The sequence below is a fragment of the Danio rerio genome, chromosome 3 (genome assembly GCF_052040795.2).
Source record: "Danio rerio strain M-AB ecotype USA chromosome 3, GRCz13ab, whole genome shotgun sequence".
Taxonomy (NCBI): domain Eukaryota; kingdom Metazoa; phylum Chordata; class Actinopteri; order Cypriniformes; family Danionidae; genus Danio; species Danio rerio.
In genome coordinates, this window is record NC_141023.1 from 7,052,262 (window position 1) to 7,074,244 (window position 21,983).

The 21,983-nt window shown below is 39.3% G+C and overlaps 1 protein-coding gene across 5 annotated transcripts in view; it reads left to right on the forward strand.

Moving 5' to 3' along the window:
* The first annotated feature begins 1,236 nt into the window (after window positions 1-1,236).
* The window catches only part of rtbdn (retbindin), a 50,285-nt gene continuing 29,538 nt past the window's right edge, over window positions 1,237-21,983 (forward strand). For 3 of the 5 annotated variants that reach the window (XR_015479846.1, XR_015479847.1, XM_087242749.1), the window contains exon 1: window positions 19,601-19,676. The gene's annotated coding sequence lies outside the window, so the exon portion shown is untranslated. 5 annotated transcript variants of the gene reach the window in all.

The following is a 21,983-nucleotide window of genomic DNA, read 5'->3' on the forward strand; positions in this document are numbered from 1 at the left end:
ATCAATCATTAGAAATGAGTTATTAAAACTATTATGTGTAGAAATGTATTCTTCAACTGTGTATATATATATATGACAGTTTCCACACCACAACCCCCACAGATCTCATTCATTCATTATCTCGTGGGCTTAGTCCCTTTATTAATCCGGGGTTGCCACAGCAGAATGAACCGCCAACTTATCCAGCAAGTTTTTAGGCAGCAGATGCCCTTCCAGCCGCAACCCATCTCTGGAAAACATCCACACACACACACACACACACACACACACACACACACACACAATGGACAATTTAGCCTACCCAATTCACCTGTACCGCATGTCTTTGGACTGTGGGGGAAACCGGAGCACCCGGAGGAAACCCACGCGAAGGCTGGGAGAACATGCAAACTCCACACAGAAACGCCAACTGAGCCAAGGTTCAAACCAGCAACCTTCTTGCTGTGAGGCGACAGCACTACCTACTGCACCACTCCCTCGCCACAATCTCTTTAAACACATTTTAATTTTTTTCACGCCGCTGCCTGCCGTTTCTGGCTCTCTTGCACTTTTCAACCCACAGCGTTACTCAGTATGGATGTCACATCAAAGATTCAAATGTTACCACTCAGTGGGTTAGGTCACGTGACTCATGTTACATTATTGTGGCTTTGAGGCTCTACAGGATTCGAATTACAGGCCAGAGTTAGTTAAAAATACACTTTATTACAATATATATTAAACATAAATATATTACATTAATTATTATATAACATTAAACTACATAAAATAATTAAAAGGACAACTTCTGGAACGTTTGGCTCTGGGGGGTGGTTACGGGCATGTGTTCATTAGATAAAAACTAAGCTAAAACTATTAAAACCATCAATGAAATGAACTAAAACTAAACTGAAATATACAGCAAATGTAAAAATAGGATCAAAATAAAGAGGATAAATGTAAAACTACTCTTCATCTTTATTTCTTAAGCACTCTTATATTGTAGATTGTGTCAAGACAGCTTAACACAGATATAGCATAGCATAATTAGCATAGAGGTAAACTGAAAGTATTGATGTTCAATTTAGCTCAGTTCTGGGTAAAGGGAAATAAACAGGCAACAAATAGAGAATTGAGAAACAAATGGAGGCTAGTATCCGCAGTGATGGTGTGATGTGCTGAAGTGTGTGTTGTTGCGTCTGATTCACAGATGCTGTAACAGGTGGTGTTAAATGTGCCGCAGTGACCGCAGTGTTCAGACGCTCCTGATAATCTCTTCAGGACTCGTCTACACCTGAGGAAACACATGGACAGTCGTGATCCCTTAATACGACACCGACACCACTGCTGGTAAACTTTTTATTTCTATAGTGCTTCTACAATGTAGTTAAAGTTCAATTTAGTTCAGTTCAGTGTGGTTTAATTTCACTGCTAACACATATAAAGGTATATTCAAATCACATCTCAAGGGCTGTTTCCCAATATGCATTCTTGCGTCCTCGTGTTCTCGTGTAACGTCATTAGCAGCTGCCAAAATTCAGTTCCAACACTCAAACCCACAAGAACAGAGGACGCGTGCAACTTCCCGGATGTGTTCTTGATATCGAGGACGCATGGATGCAGACTTGAGTACCAAACTCGCGCTAGAAGTCCCCGAAGTCATTGCGACTTGTGATGGGAAGCGCAGCATTTCATATAGGGTTATTATTAAAGCTCAGAGATAACACTTACTTATCTCAGGAGTTCCCCTAAATGAGACGGTGAATATAAACATTACCATGGACATCTTAATAAAGGAACAAACACATTAAGGGTGTTTATTTGCTGAAGTTCCTGTTAAAATCTGATTTGTTTGTATTGTGCAACGTATATTTGCAAAGTCTTCATGCAAAGTATATATTTTGAAAAGGGGAAAACCAATAGTTCATTGTATGAATGCGGTAATGTGTAAATAATAGGGATGTAACCAGGGGGGGGGGACTGGGACTAAAAATCAGCCCTGGCACTGCAGCCACACCAGCCCACATTACCACACCGACACAGCCCCACCCAAGGACACGCACATTCACTACTTAAATTTGTGTACAGATGGTAAAATGATATAAGCAGTACCTATTTAAGAGATATTTAAACATTTAATGTATGTGACTGAAACAAAAACAACCCATTTATATACGCAATCATGTCATTCATTTTCTTTTCGGCTTAGTCCCTTTATTAATCTGGGAATCGCCAACTTATCCTGCATATGTTTTATACAGTGGATGCCCTTAAAGCTGCTACCCATTACTGGGCTACCCAATTCCCAATTGGCCTACCCAATTCACCTATAGCATGTGTTTGGACTTGTGAAGGAAACCAAAAGGAAATCCACACGAACATTCAAACTCCACACAGAAACACCAACTGACCCAGATGAGGCTCAAACCAGCGACTTTCTTGCTGTGAGGCGACAGCACTACCTACTGCGCCACTGCACTGCCCCCTTTCGAGACTAGTTCAGTTAATTTTATGTAATTGGAAATGTCTGACTTGACTGCCTTTCCCTTTTTATGGTCCATCTATGACTATTAGCTTGCGTTGCACTCACTGTTTGTTTGACATTCTTGCCAAATTTTGATTATGTCTGCGTAACCTCAGATTGGGTTGGCCCATCTCGAAACCAGCCGGTTGTTGCTGATTGGGCCAATGCTTAACATTTACTATTATTCTTACTATTATCACTATCATCATTATAATATTCACATCTCGCACGAGATAAAAGCTGCCTACATTGAAAAAAATAATACATATGAAAAAAAAATAATAATAAAAATAGCTGACTGGCCCACATTTAAAAAATGGTCCGGCCCTTCTGGCATTTGCCAGAATTGCCAGATGGCCAGTCCGCCCCTGGATGTAACGGTATCAGAATTTCATGGTTCGATAATACCTCGGTATGAAAGGCACGGTACGGTATTTATTGAATCATTTACAGGAAAAACAAAACTAATGAAAAGACTCGAAAAAAGTGCCAAAAGTGTTTATTTACCTTAGCACTGAACATATCAATGACATACAAATGAACCATCTATCTGTAAGTTTCGAAACAGGAACTTAAATTTTTCCATTTTAATAACAAAAAACTATTAAATCATATAAAAAAAAAATAAAGGAAATAAAGGAGGTGGGCATGTGTTGTTGGTTGAGTAGTGAGCGATGTATCTGTGAAGGGGGGCACACACGCTGCTTCAGTGCCAAGTCTTGTTCTGCCCCAGCTAACACTACTGAGCGTTCTCTTCCTTGCCTGTTTTCCCGTTGTGATCCTGCTTCATTACTGACCCAGTCTAGCCTGCCGCCTGCCTTGTACTTCAGCCTGAATCCCGACTTTGATCCTAGCCGCCTGCCTTTAAACTCAAGCCTGCTTACCGACTCTAATACTAGCCGCCTGCCTCTGACCCATGCCTGCATACTCATCCTGTGTTTACCAGCCGCCAGCCCAACAACTACATACTACTGTGTTTGATGTGAGTTTGCGCACGCACAACATCTGTGTGCTATTGTTTATTAAACTGTGTTTAATAAAAATACTGCAAATGGATCCCTCTGTGTCAGCCACTTCGTTACAGAATTATTAGCCCTCCTTTGAATTTCTATTTATCTTTTAAATATTTCCCAAATTATGTTTAACAGATACAGGAAATTTTCACAGTATGTCTGATAATATTTTTTCTTCTGGAGAAAGTCCTATTTGTTTTATTTCGGCTAGAATAAAAGCAGATTTTATTTTTTTTAAAAAGCATTTTAAGAAGAAAATATTAGCCCCTTTAAGCTATATATATATATATATATATATATATATATATATATATATATATATATATATATATATATATATTAGAATTATTAGATAGTCTACAGAACAAACCATCATTGTACAATAACTTGTCTAATTACCCTAACCTGCCCAGGTAACCTAAATAATCTAGTTAAGCCTTTGAATGTGATTTACAGCTGTATAGAAGTGTCTTGAAACGCATCTAGCGAAATATTATTTACTGTCATCATGGCAAAGATAAAATAAATCAGTTATTAGTAGGGATGTAACGGTATTGTAAATACCGTCATACCGCAATATTAATTTTTTTCGATATTACCGTAGTCGCATGACTCTGTAAAACTATAGGTCTTCTGAGAAAATTTGCTCAGGCGAATGAAGCGAACGGGAGGTACCGGAAACTACATTTCCCATCAGCCCAGGCTTGGCCATAATTCCTTGCGGTCTGTTGTCGCTACAGATCCAGTAATGCGGAAATGGAGTGTGCTGCTAGAAGCGGGGATCAAAAAGAGCTGGAAAACCCTAAAGCGGGTGTTGTCGCCGCGCGCGTACTGAATAGTGGTGTTGTCGCGCGAGTTCTTATCAGCTGTGTTGTCGCGCGAGTTCTTATCAGCTGTGTTGTCGCGCGAGTTCTTATCAGCTGTGTTGTCGCGCGCGTACTGAATAGCCGTGTTGTCGCGCGAGTTCTTATCAGCTGTGTTGTCGCGCGCGTACTGTAAAGCGGGGTTGATGCAGACATGAGATCTCTATCTCACTCATGGTTTGTCCTCTCAAGTGGGGGAAAGACAATGCACAACGTTACCCACTGCTGTCAACCTGGGCCAAGTCATATCTCTCTTGTCCCAGAAACCTCAGTCCCAAAGGAGAGGGTTTTTTTCTGTTGCAGGGGACATTGTAAATACCCAGAGATACCAGCTTTTACCAGATTATATTTATATGATAATTTTCCTTTAAACCCATCTCTATCTAAGTGAGTGAGTGATTAAATGTTGAATGTGATGAGTTTTCAACAATACTAAATTGAAACTTTATTTTTTTACATGGTTTAATATTTTTTTGTTATTAAAATTGAAGTTCCTGTTTCAAAGCTTACAGATAGATGGCTAATTTGTATGTCATTGACACTTTTGGCACTTTTTTGGAGTATTTTCATAAGTTTTGTTTTTTCCTGTAAATGATTCAATAAATACCGTACCGTGACATTCATACCGAGGTATTACCGAACCGTAAAATTCTGATACCGTTACATCCCTAGTTATTAGAGATGAGTTATTGAAACTGTTATGTTTATAAATGTGTTGAAGAAATCTTCTCTCCGTTAAACAGGAATCGGGGAAAAAATAAACAGGGGGGTGAATAATTCTGACTTCAACTTGATCTCTAAAATAAATCAATAATACATGTCATTCACAAGAGGGCGAATCATTTTGACTTCAACTATACATTCCTGTATTTCCAACAACAATTGTTTCACCTAGCTAAACACATTTCCGCTTTCCATGACCTCACGCGCGTAATAAACACCCATATTAAAATGAGTGTCATTTTCACACTCCTGATGTCAGAGCGCTTCACCTACGTGCCTCTTCTGCCAGTCCCTAATGAGCTTAAAGCATTAAGATCCTCACGTCTGCCTGGTATCTATTTCTCATCCCATTGACGCAATCTGGTGTTTCCCAATCGGGATCTGACGTGTCCTGGACTCATTCTGGGCCTTTATAAAGAGGTCCGCTCCAGCATGCATGTGTCAGTCTCATCAATCAGCTGCTTTTGAGCACTTCAGATCTCTGTCTGGATGAATATGGAGCCCGTCGGTCACTCTGTGAGCATCCCGGAGCCGGCGTATCCTCGGCCGCCACTGCGTGTGGCCCATAGAGGAGCCTCATCGCATTTTGTCGGCAGCACAATTGTGATTTTGTCTTCATACGCCGTGGCTACACTGGCGATGAACTGCGGGAAGAAGATTCAAGAGGAGAGGTTGAAGACGACGGATAACTGAGCTAAGATTGGAGAGACTCCCTAAAGTGAAATATTAAGGCGGTGATTGAAATCATTGCTTTCGTCAAGGTCTCAAGTCGATACGCCTGTGAAGACTTCACAGTTTTATTGTGATTCTGCTGAATCATGAAGACGAAGACAGAGAAATGGACATATTCATCTTCATCTCATATACTGTGTGAGTTCACAAAAGAAAGCATCGACTCTGCAATCGGCATTACACTGATCTGAAATAAACTGGACTGAAGTTCAACAGTGACTTTTATACTGTAATGAACTGAAGCGCTACAGAAATAAAGATGAACTGATTGGAATTGACCCGGAAAATGAACTGAAATGAGGCCAGATGTTAAAGTTGTTGCTTTTTTTACAGATTTGTTTAATGATTGATTGTGAAATACTGAAATTAATAAAATGTTTTCATATGTTTTAAAGAAGCTTTATGTTCGACTTGACAATATTACAGCAGATCATAGTATTTACATGCAAGATATTTTTTGTGGAAACGTAGTCCCGCGGACGTTTCTGGAGGCCGCGGAATACGTCCCGGCAGGTACGTACGGCTGCAGTTTTTGTTTTTGCAAACTCGCAAGAGGCCGCTGTTGTGCGCTTTTTCGCATCTCGAACGCCTCTCGCGAGTGCGGTTCGTGCCCACGCTGTTCTCACGTGAACCCGCCAGAGGCCGCTGTCCGACTGACCGGATGATTGACTGCGCGACCGGCCAATCGGCCGACCCGCCCTCCTCCTTCTCTGAACCCAACCAATTTTACCTATCGACCCGCCCGCCCGCTCGCATCCCTAAACCCGCGCGACAGTTTACAAAAAGCCGTCCAAAAAAAGAAAAGCCCTGATTTCCTTTTTCTACCGCGTTTTCAGATTTCACCGCGTTCTCGCCCTGTTACGAAACTCGTTCACTTAATTTTTGGGATTCTGTTTTCGTCTTACCTTATTGCTGGAACCGCTCTTCCCCGGACTCGAAACCAATCGCCGTGGTCGACTCCTCTCTGCATCTCGAGCCTGCCGACGTACACGGTGAGCTGAGTGGACAAACGGGTTGCAGCGGGGAAGCCCTCCACAAGGAGGTAAGCAGTCGGCCGGCCGGCAAGCGCGATAGGGAACGCCATCACACCGCCCTTAGCGTTCGCTTGACAAAAATTTAGTCATTCATAATAAAGACTATAGTCTTTTTGAACCACACCTGCTATGAAATGCAGATAGAAGATATGCTTTCGTCAAGGTCTCAGGTCGATACGCCTGTGAAGACTTCACAGTTTTTTTTGTGATTCCGCTGAATCATGAAGACGAAGACAGAGAAATGGACATATTCATCTTCATCTCATATACTGTGTGAGTCCACAAAAGAAAGCATCGACTCTGCAATCGGCATTACACTGATCTGAAATAAACTGGACTGAAGTTCAACAGTGACTTTTATACTGTAATGAACTGAAGCGCTACAGAAATAAAGATGAACTGATTGGAATTGACTCGGAAAATGAACTGAAATGAGGCCAGATGTTAAAGTTGTTGCTTTTTTACGGATTTGTTTAAAATGATGTGTCTGATGATTGTGAAATACTGAAATGAATAAAATGTTTTCATATGTTTTAAAGAAGCTTTATGTTTGACTTGACAATATTACAGCAGATCATAGTATTTTCATGCAAGGTATTTTTTCCTCACCAGTACAGATTTCCTCAACAAAAAAAGTCGTTTAACACTTGTTTTTACATCCCATGAAAACATACTATAGTCATTCATAATAAAGACTATAGTTCTACCAGAAAGACTTTAGGAGGCAGATAAGCATTTGAACATTTATTGTGAATTGTTTGCATGAATGCACATTCATTACGGTCCTTTTAGAAAGTTCTTTGGCGTAAGCCCTGTCAGAACTCTGGATGAGCTGGCAGATCCTGCCTGAAGAGCCGACCAGGTGATGGGGAAGATGGAGGAAAACTCAACGTCACCTGAATACAGCGAAACAGATTGTTTAGATGGGCTAATATACATGGCTTGCTTGGTTGTTATAGGCTGACGAGATTATTATGAATGACATGACATCTCAGTCTTCCTGGTAGAACTATCGCTAAAGCTTTCATTCTTTTTGAACCGCACCAGCTATGAAATGCAGATTGAAGATATACTGTAAGTAGAGAGATTGAAGTCGACAGAAAACTGATCTAAGATTGGAGAGACTTTCTAGAGTGAAATGTTCTGAGGCAATCAATATAATCAATGCTTTCGGCAAGTCGATTTGATGCAATTTCATGTTTTATTTTACTGAATCATGAATTCAAAGATATAATTTGCTTTGGCAATTAACTACATATTTGAAAGTGTAAAGCTTACAGTTTCCATATTTCATCACTGATTTGTGATATACAGTTGAAGTCAGAATTATTAGCCCCCCTTTGAATTTATTTTATTTTTTAATTATTTCCCCAATCATGTTTAACAGAGCCAGGAAATGTTCACAGTATGTCTGATAATATTTTTTCTTCTCGAGAAAGTCTTATTTGTTTTATTTTGGCTAGAATAAAAGCAGTTTTTATATTTTTAAACACCATTTTAAGGACAAAATTGTTAGCCCCTTTAAGCTATATTTTTTCCGATCTACAAAACAAACCATCATTATACAATAACTTGCCTAATTACTCTGCCTAGTTAACCTAATTAACCTAGTTAAGCCTTTAAATGTGATTTTAAGCTGTATAGAAATGTCTTGAAGAATATCTAGTCAAATATTATGTGCTGTCATCATGGCAAAGATAAATAAATCAGTTATTAGAGATGAGTTATTAAAACTATTATGATTAGAAATGTATTGTAAACTTCTTTACTGGGGCACATGCCCTGTAAAAATTGCCAGTGCCCCAGAAAATGCTTTGAGATGTGATTTACTTCATATGCAAGTGTATTTATTAGGAGGGGTAATCCCGGAGAAAGAGTTGTTATTCTATATGTGCAACCAAACCAATGCTGGTGAAAGCAATGCAGTGTAATCAGAAAGCAAACGGAGCATGTTCCCCATTAAATTCCCTAAGCAGGGAAAGATAACTAAAGAAAATTACATGATTACTTATGTTAAAGGTTCACGAAACCCTCCAGTACTTTTTAAAAACATTTTATTTTTATTTTTCAGGTTTGTGTGTGTTGAGCATCAGTTAAGACAATGTTGCCACCTGTTAGGAAACTGGGTAATTTTAAGCTTTTGTCAGCTAATTTCAGCTTCTGAGTTTAAAATGATTTTTGGGGCGGGATCAAAATCAGCGACGGAGCGCAGTACTGCAAGTGCAAAGATTACGCGTCGGTTTATTATTCATTATTATTCATAGCGGAGTTTTCTTATCCTATGAGAAGAGCCGGCTTCTTAATTATTCATGAGAGCACGTGCTTTCCGAAGGCAAGGCAGACCTGCCAGTGCCAAGCTGTGAGACACAGACCCACGGCACACAGTATTTAGCTGTTCACGAAGGGTGGTATGTGTTTGTTTTCATGATCCACGGGGTTTGTTGCATGTTTTTCCCGGCGATGCTGTCAGGGCCGATACAGCAAAGCTGTTTGTGTGCTGCAAGCATTTTTGTTGGGAGAGGAGTATGAGCATTAGAGAATGGCGGACGTGATTTTTCTGTTAATTTTTATGGAGGACGAAACCTGCAAAGACAATAAATAAATACGCAAATATACAAACAAATGAGTAAATAGATCCATAAATTCTTGCATAAATAAAACATTAAATAAATAAATATGCAAATAAATAAATAAATAAATAAATGTATATGAAAAATCCACAATTTCCTGTATAAATAAATATTTAAATAACTAATAGTGCAGATAGGTAAATAATTTAATAAATTACATGAAATGAGAAAATGCTAAACTGAAAGATAATTTTTTCTCCCTTTCAAATGCTTATTAAAATAAACTTTCAGTTTAACATCTTTTCATTTCCCTCGTGTTATTTATTTAATTATTTACCTGCACTATTAGTTGTTTATATATTTATTTATGCAGGAATTTATGGATTTCTAAATCAATTTATTTATTTATTTGTATATTTATTATTTTTTTTATGCAAGAATTTCTGGATTTATTTACCCATTTATTTATATATTTGCATATTATTGTTTTTGCAGGTTTCATCCCCCATACATTTTAGGGTAAAACACATTTGTTTTAAAATACATCTCTTTATTAATATAATAAAATATACATTTATTGTTTTAGAATTTTCCCTGATTTCGTAATAATAAAATTAAAATATATTTAAATAAATAAATAAACAACTTAGCCAATCAGAATCCATCGATTGTAACCGTCAAATGCTCATGTAATTCGCAGATGACGAAACCGCGTGCTAATAATAAACAGTCATTATCCTACATTTGTTTGGATGCTAATACATCATTACAGTGATTAAGCTTGGTGTTAGCGACATTTATAGTCTTCTGGATAGTTCTACTGACATTTGGTAAGTGTTTGCTACGAAGCTTTGGGTGGTTTTATGAACAGTTTCACAAGCTGTTCAGTGCCTAGTTTTGAATCTGAAGTATAACAACAACACGCTCCACAACACACACACACACATGATTTGTTTACGTGAGAGAGCTTTGGGTTTTTGTGACACGAAGGGTCAGATTTAATCTTGTCATCAAAGTGTCACTCAGAGAAATAATCATTAATGCCCTTCAGCTGTCTGTTTATGTGGTTATGTCTGCACCGGAGCTGCTGAACACCAGTCCCGCCGCCAGAGGGCGCCCTGAATCAGCCAACACAAAGAGACTAAACAGAAACAGTCATATTTCAGTTTCTTTTTTTCTTTTTGGTTAAAGAAACTATGGTCCACTTAGTTTTCATTATCACTATCACAGTTGAGCAGATGACACATCTGGCAAAGGTTCAAACTTTTTCTTATTGGATTGACCATTTTGCAAACCGTTTCATTTAAGCAGTCCAAACTGCATTGTTTTAGCTTTGGTAAACATGCAGAAACCGGCTATTCATAACTATTAGAAACTACTAATATCAGTGTGACGACACTGAGGATCTAAACACTCCTTCACACAAATCTTCCATTAGCAGCTAGACAAATTAAAAAATCTGTGAAAATCCCTGTAGATCAGCAGTTTCTGAAATACTTAGAGCAGCCCATCTGGCACCAACAGCCATGCCACGTTCAAAGTCACTTACATCCCCTTTCGTCCTCATTCTGATGCGCAGTTTGAACTGCAGCAGATCGTCTTGACCATGTCTACATGCCTAAATGCATTGAGTTGCTGCCCTGTGATTGGCTGATTAGAAATTTGCGTTAACGAGCAGTTGGACAGGTGTACCTAATAAAGTGGCCGGTGAGTGTATATGTATATATATATATATAATATGTTAATAACGATATCATATATACGAACAACATCAAATAAAATAACATGCATATGAGGTGTAGTGAAGACTCGAGGGTCTCCAGTCCTCCAACAGTAAAGAAACCCCTACATTGTCAGCCTGTGCGAGTGAATCCCTGAATGGTGTAGCGAATGCAGCTCAATTAGCGGCGCTTCCCTCGTGGTATTGTGATTGACCTCTGCGCAAACCAACACAACAGCTCATCCATGAATAGCTTCGACACAAAGGATTATTATTCCGGCTCAGATGACCAAAGGCTAATAGCTTCTGTCTGCTGTCCTCAGCCCCAAAATAAAACTCGGATCCAGCGCGAACCCCGGACCCGCGGCCCGTATCAGTATGAATCACTCTGACAGGCTTTAACAGCTGATGACATCAACGTACATGCAAAGTCATGGGTGTTTGAGGCTGAATCCTCTCAGCTCTTAAAACTAGGCCACAGTGTCTTCGTTTGGGGCCAAAAACGTCTTTAAGCAGCGCACGGAGGTGGGATTATTCCAGAAGGGAGATTAGAGGCGGAATAACCAGCAAAACAAGCCTGCAGGGGAGAGAGAAAATACCAACTCTAACGCCAAGACCCTGATTATAAAATTCGTATTACTTTATATGAAATATCCCTAAATGAGCAGTTTTCTTCATTTGTGATTCGTGTTTTTAGTTTTCCCTGTTTATTTCTGCTTTTGAATTGTATTATGGGAGCTTGATCTTTCTTACAACAACTTCTTACCTTGAAAACGTGACTGATATTGACATTTTTATTAGTTTTAAGTGCTATATTGTTGAGTTGGTGTTGTATATTACGCAACAAACACCTTGTAATAAACTGCCAGCACAAGCTTAATGTTAAGCTTCCAGATATTAGGCAAAAACCTATGCTATCTCTCGTTTTAATCACCATATATAGACCCCCAGGACCCTTTGTCAATTTTCTAAAGAGTTTTCTGATTTTATTTCTGACTTACTAGTCAAAACTGATAAAATAATTAATTAAACAATAATTAAAATAATAAAATACTAGTTGTAGGAGACTTTAACATCCACATTGATGACGCTAACGACACATTAGGGCTTGCGTTACTACTGCAATAAATATTCACCGTACATACCCAGTCAATACTCTTTTAGTACGATATAAAAAAGATTTTAATATCAATTGTTCATTTTGTGGGCAGCACCCTGAGTCCCTGGTTCACTTCTCACTTTTTATAATTGAGAATGTTGATGAGGAATTTTCCTTGCTGTGGGAGAATGTTTTATTTGGTTTTGTTGATTATGGAACGGGGGCTTTACATAAAAAGAAAACATATTTTCTTAATCTTCTTGTCTTATTAACAAAATTTTATATCCATAAATGTAAATTTTCAAACCAAAAACCTTTTTTTTTAATATTTTGCTTACTGAAATGCAGTATTACTTTGAAACAGTGTCTAACTCTTTTACAAAAAAAGGCTTTAAAAACAACTGAAATTTGTAAATTATATAATCTTTTTCTTTAGCTTGTAATGTATTTACCCCTCCTGTTTTTTTTGTTTGTTTGTTTATTTTTTTGTTATCTGTTGTTGTTTCTTTTTCCAAAATTGTTGCTCTTTTTGTCTCTTTGATTTCTTGTTAACATACTGTGATTATATATTCTCACTTTCGTATATTAATAAAAAAAAAGACAAAAAAAAAAAACTACTGCAATAAATGCTTTTCTTACCTAAATTTTTTGTCATTTCTAGTCCAAATATCTACAAATTCTTAAATCAAGAAGCATTTTCTAGACAAGCAAAACATATTGTCTTGTTTTAAGAAATAATATGCCAAAATAAAGCGAGTTTTTTCTTAAATCAAGCAAAATAATCTGCCAATGGGATGAGCAAAATAATCTTGTTTTTCTGATTTGTGATAAGATTATTTTGCTCACCCCATTGTGAGATTATTTTGCTTGTTTTAAGGAAAAACTCGCTTCATTTTGGCATATTATTTCTTAAAACAAGACAATATGTTTTGCTTGTCTAGAAAATTCTTCTTGATTTAAGAACTTTTAGATATTTGGACTAGAAACAAGACAAAAAATCTAAGTAAGAAAAGCATTTTTTGCAGTGTTGGCATAAAGCAAAACGTTGTGGGTCCAACCCATCGCTTAAAGCACACATCAGATCTAATTCTGTCTTATGGAATTGAGGTCATTGATGTAAACATTACACCACAAAGTGATGATATTACAGACCACTCTTACAATGTAAGCTTTCATTTACCTGAAATTAGCAAACCCGCTCTGATATTTCACCCTAGTAGAACGATTATCGGAGCGGGTTGGATAATTTCAGGTAAACACAGCTTATATACAGTAGTAAGAGGTAGTGGTCTGTTATATCACCGCTTTGTGGTATAATGTCTACATCAATGAACTCGATTCCATAAAACAGATTTTAATCTAACGTATGCTTTAAGCGGTGGGTGAGACCAACAACATTTTGCTTTATGCCAAGTGAGTGTCTTAAATCCATAAACGCGAGCCCTAATGTGTCGTTAGCGTCATCTATGTGGATGTTAAAGTCTCCTAAAATTAGTATTTTATCTGTTTAGACTAGTAAATTGGAACAGTGTAGTTCAGTTTTTTAGTGTTTAAGTTCAGTTCAGCTCAGTTCAGTGTGGTTTATAGTCACTACTGAGGGTTTAAACACTGAAGAGAACTTTGTATATATACTTTGATTGAACTGGCAACCTTCCGCAAGGGAGTCGGTTGCTCTAACAAGGAGGCTAAAGACCATGGTGTCTATGTTAGAGCACCTTCAGTGTTCAGTGGAGGGAGGTTTACCTGCAAAGCACTTCACTAGCTAAATCTTACTCCTATCCGGGTCACGGCACCAATTCAACCCTACTGGTCCTACACCACCCAACCCGCTCCAAGCTGAATCAAACCAGCGACCTTCCACATGGGAGTCTAAAGACCACGGCATCTAGCGTCTGTCGCTATCTTTTCGGGTTCAGAGGAGTGAGGTTTACCTGCCCGAACCATTAAGCTAGTGCAACAGCGGCGAGGGAAAAAAACTTCACCAATTGGCAAAAGTGAAGAAAAAAAACCTTGAGAGAAATCCGACTCAATTGGGCACGACCATTTTAAAAAACCGATAAAGATGACAGATTATTTGCTAATTTAGCAATGGTGTTAAATAAAAATCTAGGATTATTATGATTATCTATCAGTTTGCGGAGGAGCTCGGCCCTGGCAGATTTTAGAGCCCTCCTATAGCTGGACATACTGTCTTTGTACGCAATTCTGAAGACCTCTAAATTCGTTTTTTTCCATTTACGTTCCAGGACGCGAGTTGCTGTTTTGAGAGCGTGAGTATGACTATTACACCATGGTGTAGTTTTATTCTCTCTTGCCTTTTTTAGTTTGATGGGTGCAACAGTATTAAGTGTGCTAGTAAAGATGGCATCCATACTGCTGGTTACTACATCAAGGTCATTTGCGTTTGCGGGTGCATTTCGAAATAGAGAAAGATCAAGTAAGTTATTTATAAATTCATCTTTGGTGGACGGAATGATATATGCCAACACAATCTCACGGCAATTCGTAACTTTTTCATTTAGTGGCTAATTCGGATGAATTCGTACGATCTAATTCGTACAATTTAGTACGATTTGCTTATCCCCCAATGACGGTTGGGGTTAGGGGTGGGGTCAGGTGCCACGCCTCCTTTTTAAAATCGTACCATTTCGTACGACTGAACTCGTACGAATTCGTACGAATTAGCCACTAAACTGGCAAAACGTAAAATACTTCCGTTTTCTCGTGAGATCAGGCTGGATATGCTGGATAAGTTGGCGGTTCATTCCGTTGTGGCGACCCCTGATAAATAAGGCACTAAGCTGAAGGAAATTGAATTGAACATTGTACATTTCGTTTGTTGTGTGCTTTAATAAATGAGCCTATAATATTATCCACATCCGAGACTCCAGCACATGAGCATCTGCGATGATGTTGACATGCTGTAGATGCGCCTGCCATGGAAAACAAGCGTAGGTGGCCTAATTTACACAGATTACCCTAATTCTCCCTGCGTTTACCTCAGGCGCTGCCATCAGATGTGGCCCACGAGGATTTTGGGAAAACAAACACACACACACACACACAGACGGCAGGTGCTGGTGCAGGTGACTCAGCAGGACACCAGGAGGAGGAGGAGCTTTGAGGAGCAAGGTCAGATAAAGCCTCATTATTATTAGTATTACTAATACTACACACATCACATACATATAGAAGTGTGTGTATTAAAGAGTGTTTTGTTTGTGTTAGTCTGTGTGTGAGATTGTGTATGTGATTGCGTATTAGTGTTTTAGTTGTAGCAAGGGTGTATTAGCGTTTGAGTCTGAGTGTGTATTTGTATATATGTGCGTGTATTAGTTAATGCATGTGTAGTACTGTGCGTGTGTTTGTGTGTGTAGTAGAGTTTTGCATGTGTGTGTATTAGTCTGTGTGTACATATGTGAGAGTGTATGTAATCGTGTATTAGTGTGTGTCCTTGTGTGTGCTAATGGGTGTGAGTTGGTGTGTATTTGAATGAGTGTGTGTATGTATGTGAGTATATTAGTGTGTGTGTGTGTGTGTCTATGAGTGTGCACATAGCGTGTTTAAGTGTGATTGTGTATTAGCCTCTGAGTGCATTAGTTTGCACGTGTATTAGTGACAGCGAGGTCCTACACCACCCAACCTGCTCCAAGCTGGGATCGAACCGGCAACCTTCCGCATGGGAGGCTAAACACCATAGCCTCAAGCGTCTGTCGCTAGAGCACCTTTAGCGTTCAGAGGAGTGAGGTTTACCTGCACAGCACTTCACTAGCTGGCCTCCGCTACACTCACCCCCTAAACCTCACTCCCATCTGGGTCACGGCACCAATGTAACCCCGCAGGTCTTACACCACCCAACCCACTCTGAGCTTTGATCGAACGTTGAACCTTCCGTAAGGGAGTTGGTTGCCCTAACAAGGAGGCTAAAGACCATGCATATATATATATATATATATATATATATATATAGTTTCAATCAAGGTTTATATGCATCAAATACATAACATCTGTGCCAAACATTTCAACTGACGAACATATTAACAATAATACAACCGTATAGCCGAATTAAATGTATGCATTGGCATGTTACAGCCCTAATGAGTATGATGATGTGAAACTCCATATAAATACATATTGCAATGATTTCGGGTACTTACTTACATATATGCACAATCCTTAAATACTCTGTTGAGTTGGACACTATAATACCTGTTTTATAACTTTAAACTATCAACAACCACCACTGAGCTAACGTTATATTCTAGCGATTGTTGTTCCCGCTCCGTGGTGGATTTTGGCATAGTCCATTTCATGTGAAATGGCGGGGGTGAGTGGAAAAAACCAAGTCGCGGGTGGATTATTTTCTACAGAAACAATTTATGATTTCTTATGTGGCCCGGTACCAACTGTTCCATGGACCGGTACCGGTCCACGGCCCAGTGGTTGGGGACCACTGTTTTAAGGGACTGTACGGATTTATTAATCATTCTTACTGTTCAATGAGCGCAAACTGTTGTAGTTTATTAAAGACGCAAACCCTCACTGCACCACAGCTACACCTTCAGCAAACCTCCTAATTCCTGCAGCACGAGGCCTTTATGATTGTTTATGAGCGTCAAAAGTGGCAGATCTGTTTGGTGAAATATATAACAGCGTCACCGCATATCAAATGACTAAAGCGATATAACTAACATTAACTAACATCATTGATGACGTAGGCATGCCCAGGCCTGATAATGTGAGTGTGGGCCGTCAGTGGAGACGGGAGGGGGGACAAGTGTGCTTTGGCCCAGTTCAAGGCAACTACACAGGTGTCAAACTCAGTTCCAAAAGGGCCGCAGCTCTGCACAGTTTAGTTCCAACCCTAATTAAACACACCTGATCAAACTAATTGAGTCCTTCAGGCTTGTTTGAAGCCTACAGGTAAGTGTGTTGGAGCAGGGTTGGAACTAAGCTGTGCAGGGCTTCGGCCCTCCAGGAATTGAGTTTGACACCCCTGACATGGTGTGAGTACGCCCTAAATGTCACTTAAAGCTGTATAGAAGTGTCTTGAAAATATCTAGTCTAATATTATGTGCTGTCATCATGGCAAAGATAAAATAAATCAGTTATTAGAGATGAGTTATTAAAACTATTATGTTTAAAAATGTGTTGAAAATATCTGCTCTCCACTAAACAGAAATTGGGGAATAAATAGACAGGGGGGCTAATAATTCAGGGGGGTTAATAATTCTGACTTCAACTGTATGTGTGTGTGTATATATATATATATATATATATATATATATATATATATATATATATACACACATACACACAGTATGCGAAATAAAATTTGTAAGTAGCATATGCTGCCATATATCATGCCATATATCAGCTTTCAATATGGGGACGTGCAGTGAGAATCACTTTGGTGAACTTAACTATTGTAATGGGGAGACTAACACGGAGGGATCCATTTGCAGTATTTATTAAGTCACACTTAATCAACATACAATACGCACGGCTGTGCGAACATACAACATACACATCAATGAGCATGGGTTGTAGATGACAGACACAGAGTGATTACCAGGCATGGGTCAGAGGCAGGCAGCGTGATTCAGAGTCCGTGTAACAGGCTTTAGTCAGGGGCAGGCAGCGAGTATCAGAGTCCGTGCAACAGGCTTTGGTCGTGGGCAGGCAGAAGGCAGAGCAGAGTCAGGAAACGGGCTGAAGTAGTAAACGGGAGATCAGGCAGGATAGAACGCTCAGAAATGCTGGCCGGGGCTAAACAAGACTTTGCATAGAAAAGTGTGTGTGAGCTGCTTATAAAGGGTACGTGGGTCATTAGTGGAATGGAGATCAGGTGTGCTGGAATCAGAGTGGAGGGATGATGTCATGTTAGAAGTCCGGAGATGGTGGCCTCTGCTGGCCAGCGAGGGGAATGACTGGGACCGAGTCGGTGACAACTATTCAGTTTTTTAAATAATTTTTTCACAGTAAACCTATGTTATGATTGAATGAATACAATTTCACTTGAGTGTTTCCCCTGTCTGTACTGTTCCCTCCACACTCATGTATAAACAAGAACGAAACCTCTGTCATATTTTAAACAGCAAAATTTAGTGTGGTTCGTTTATAAACTCATTTCGAGAGGATCACTTGCTTATGATCAACACGGCTGGCTCTTCATTAGCTCTGTAATCTGCCCTATTAGATGATTACCGAGGCATTATAAATGGCCAGAGTTTTTCACTCCAGTTATCTTCATCTTAAAGCTCCGCCCCCTTCCACCTCTACGTCCTCTCCCTTTTCCGATAGGGCGACACGGTGGCCCAGTGGCCCAGTGGCTAGCACTGTTGCCTCAGAGCAAGAACACCGCTGGTCCAACCTCCTATTGTATATAGTTGGTGTTTCTGTGCGGAGTTTGCATGTTCTCCCTGTGTTCGCTTGGGTTTCCCCTGGCTTCCTCCCACCGTCCAAAAACATAAACCATAGCCAATCGACTAAACCACTTTACAAGCAGGGGAGTTCTCGAGACCTACCTGAGCTCGAACTCCCCTCTCGCCCTTTTAACAGGAGGGAGCCCTGAGCTCGAGGAGCTCAGGGCTCTCTCCAGGGACAGCATGCCAAATACGCTTTATTGATTATCAGCTAAGTGTGAACTCTTGAAATGATAGTTTATTGGAGCGAAGTGCATCTTGTGTGCTGGTGGTCTAAAGTTAAGTTCCGTATTTGAATGATAAAAGGATTATGGGTACCAATTTTTGGAGTTTTGGACACTGGAGAGCCGGTGTTAACAGTAAAGACGATTTGTCTGTGATTTGTGTCGAGAGTTTAGAAAGTTGACAGAAATTTGTGGCAAAACAATTGTAAAAAACTGTAGTGCATGTGTACATGTGAGTGTGTATATGTGAGTGTGTATGTGAGTGTATTACTTTGCATGTGCATATGTGTGTGTGCTTGTGTCCAAGTATAGTCGTGTCTGGGTCCACGAGTGTGTGTCTGTGAGTTAGTGCGTGTGTGTTTGTATGACAATGTGTATATTATTTTGCACCTTGTATTCCTGACATCGTGGGGACCGTATGGCAATATCAGTACATTTTGACCTTGCGGGGACATTGTTTGGTCTTTATGATGAAAACGGCTCATAAATCAGACAGAATGAAGTGTTTTGAAAGTGTGAAAGTGCAGATTGATTCATGTGAGGACACTATATACAGTCGGTACAGTGCAAACTGCATTGTGTCTATGGGAAGTCCTCATAAAGCTAGCTGTACAAGAGTATGTGTGTGTGTATTAGTGTGTGTGTGTGAGCAGCAGAGGGGAGGGGTGTTGTCATCGAGATGTCCTTCGTCTTCAGCTTGGGGAAACGAGTGTTCGGATCAGACCACATACTCACACACACTCACACACACACAGCAGCAGCAGCATCAGGTATGAAGCCGTTTTTTGCACATTTGTGTTGTTAGTTGTGTGTGTCTGAGCTTGCAGGCTTTGACAGAAGGTGCTTGTTTGCTGAATTACGGTAAATCTGCCTGCGTGTTTGCTCTCATCCTCTTATGCTGGGCTGTTAATGCGAGCAGCGCTGGGAAATTATTCAGCTGAAACTTGCTTTTGATATTCGTGATGGTGTCTTTAGTGATGAACACTGTGTGTTAAACTCAGCCTGTGGCGAAGCGGAAAGTTTTTGTAGGTCACGGTGTGTTTGCTGGAGTAAACGGTTCAGTGAGGTTTAACCTATATATATACAAACTCTAGTCTAGTGTTCCTGGACTGCTTTATTTATGGGCTGGATATTTCACTCAATTTAATTTTGTAGAATTATTTTAACTGTAGCATTTTTAAGGATTTATTTACATTTTTTATTTATTTATTTTTTAATTACTTTTTTCTTAGGTTGAATTTATATTGATTTGTTTTATATATATATATATATATATATATATATATATATATATATATATATATATATATATATATATATATTAGAGCTGCACGATTCTGGCTAAAATGAGAATAGCGATTTTTTTTTTGCTTAAAATAAAGATCACGATTTTCTCACGATTCTGTAGATGTAAAATAAAGGTATGGTAACAACAAACATGTGGCACAACCTCGATAATAATATTATGTGTAGGTCTACTGATTTCTATAAATAATTCTATTCTACTTATAATAATTCTGATGTTGAATTTTTATGTTTGAGATATGTGCTTGCAATCTGTCATATTAGACAATTTTATTCACTGGTAAAATCAGACTTTAGCCATTATCAGATTATATTCAACAATATATAGGCTAGAGTAGTTATACTGACACTGTAAACATTTATTTTCATGCACAACTGTGTGTTGGCTATGAAAGAAATAACATCAAATGCTTGTCGTAATCATATCTCTAAAATGCGATATGAGCATTTAAATGAAGTGCACACTTTCGGTTTCATTTTAACTGCTAAGTGCTTGTTCATACTTCGGGCGGCTCCCAAACGATCACTCTGTGCCACAAACTGAATATTATTTGCAACTGTATTACCTGTTACTCGCAACATATGCAGGTTCTGTTCACTAAAGTAGACGCGCGCGCGTCAATCATTAAGTAGAGCGCACGCGCCTTCTCTGTGATAACAGCTTAAGGCTGATTTATACTTCTGCGTCAAACGCCGGCGTATGCTACGGCGCTGACGCATAGCCCTTCGCCGCGGCCGTCGCCGTCACTGACGTGCACCTCTCAACTAATGTAACTACACGTCGCAACAAAGCGTTGCGTAAGCTCTGTGATTGGTCGGCTTGGTAGCGCTGACGAGTCTGGGCGGTACTGAGAGCCGCGCGAATGGCGCGAGCGATTGTTTACAAGTCTGGATTACCGTGAAGGAGCTCCGGATGGAAAGTTTTGTTTTGTGTTTACCTCATAGTTAAAGTTATTGCACGTCCGACCGGTTCCTGCCTCAAAATAATCGAGTTTGAGCCACTTGTACATCCCGGAAGTGTTTAGGAAAAGCAAAAAAGCAGCGAAGAAACTCGACACAGAGGAACATTTACACCTCACTGCCAACTAGCGTTTCGGAAGTGTTAATGCAGACCGACAGAGACTGTGACGGCATGCGCCGTGGGTTACGCCGGTCACCTGACACAGAAGTACAAATCAGGCTTTACGGTCTAGGGGGTCAAATCGACCAATCACAGAGCTTGCGCTAAGCGTCGTTGTGATGTGTAGTCAACAGAGCAGGGTCACGTGTCTCCACACACGGTAGTGAAGGTAATTGAAAATAATCGACCTGGAAAAATTAGAACGATTATAGTTTCTGAATGTCGATTTTGATTACTTTTTCGATTAAGCCCTGTGATTATATATTTAATATTTATATTTATTTATCCTACAACTGTTTTTAAAGTGTAAAATGCTCTTTATTTATTTATTTTTTACATATTTAAATATTTAAATATTTAAGCTTATTTAAACGCTTTTATTTACATAATTAAATGTAATGTATTATAAATTTTATTGGAAAAACTTTTCACTTAGTGGGGTTTATTTATAAACTGATTTCAAGAGGACCACATGCTTATGATTGTTCTCAGCTGGTCCCACATTAGCTTACGATTGATTATCCATTCAGATGATTTCTAACTCACTATAAATAACCAGAGTTTTCTTATCTCAGTATCTTCGCCTTGAAGAATCTCCCCCACACACCCCTATACTGCCTCACTTTTCCAGATGGGCGACACGACGGCCTAG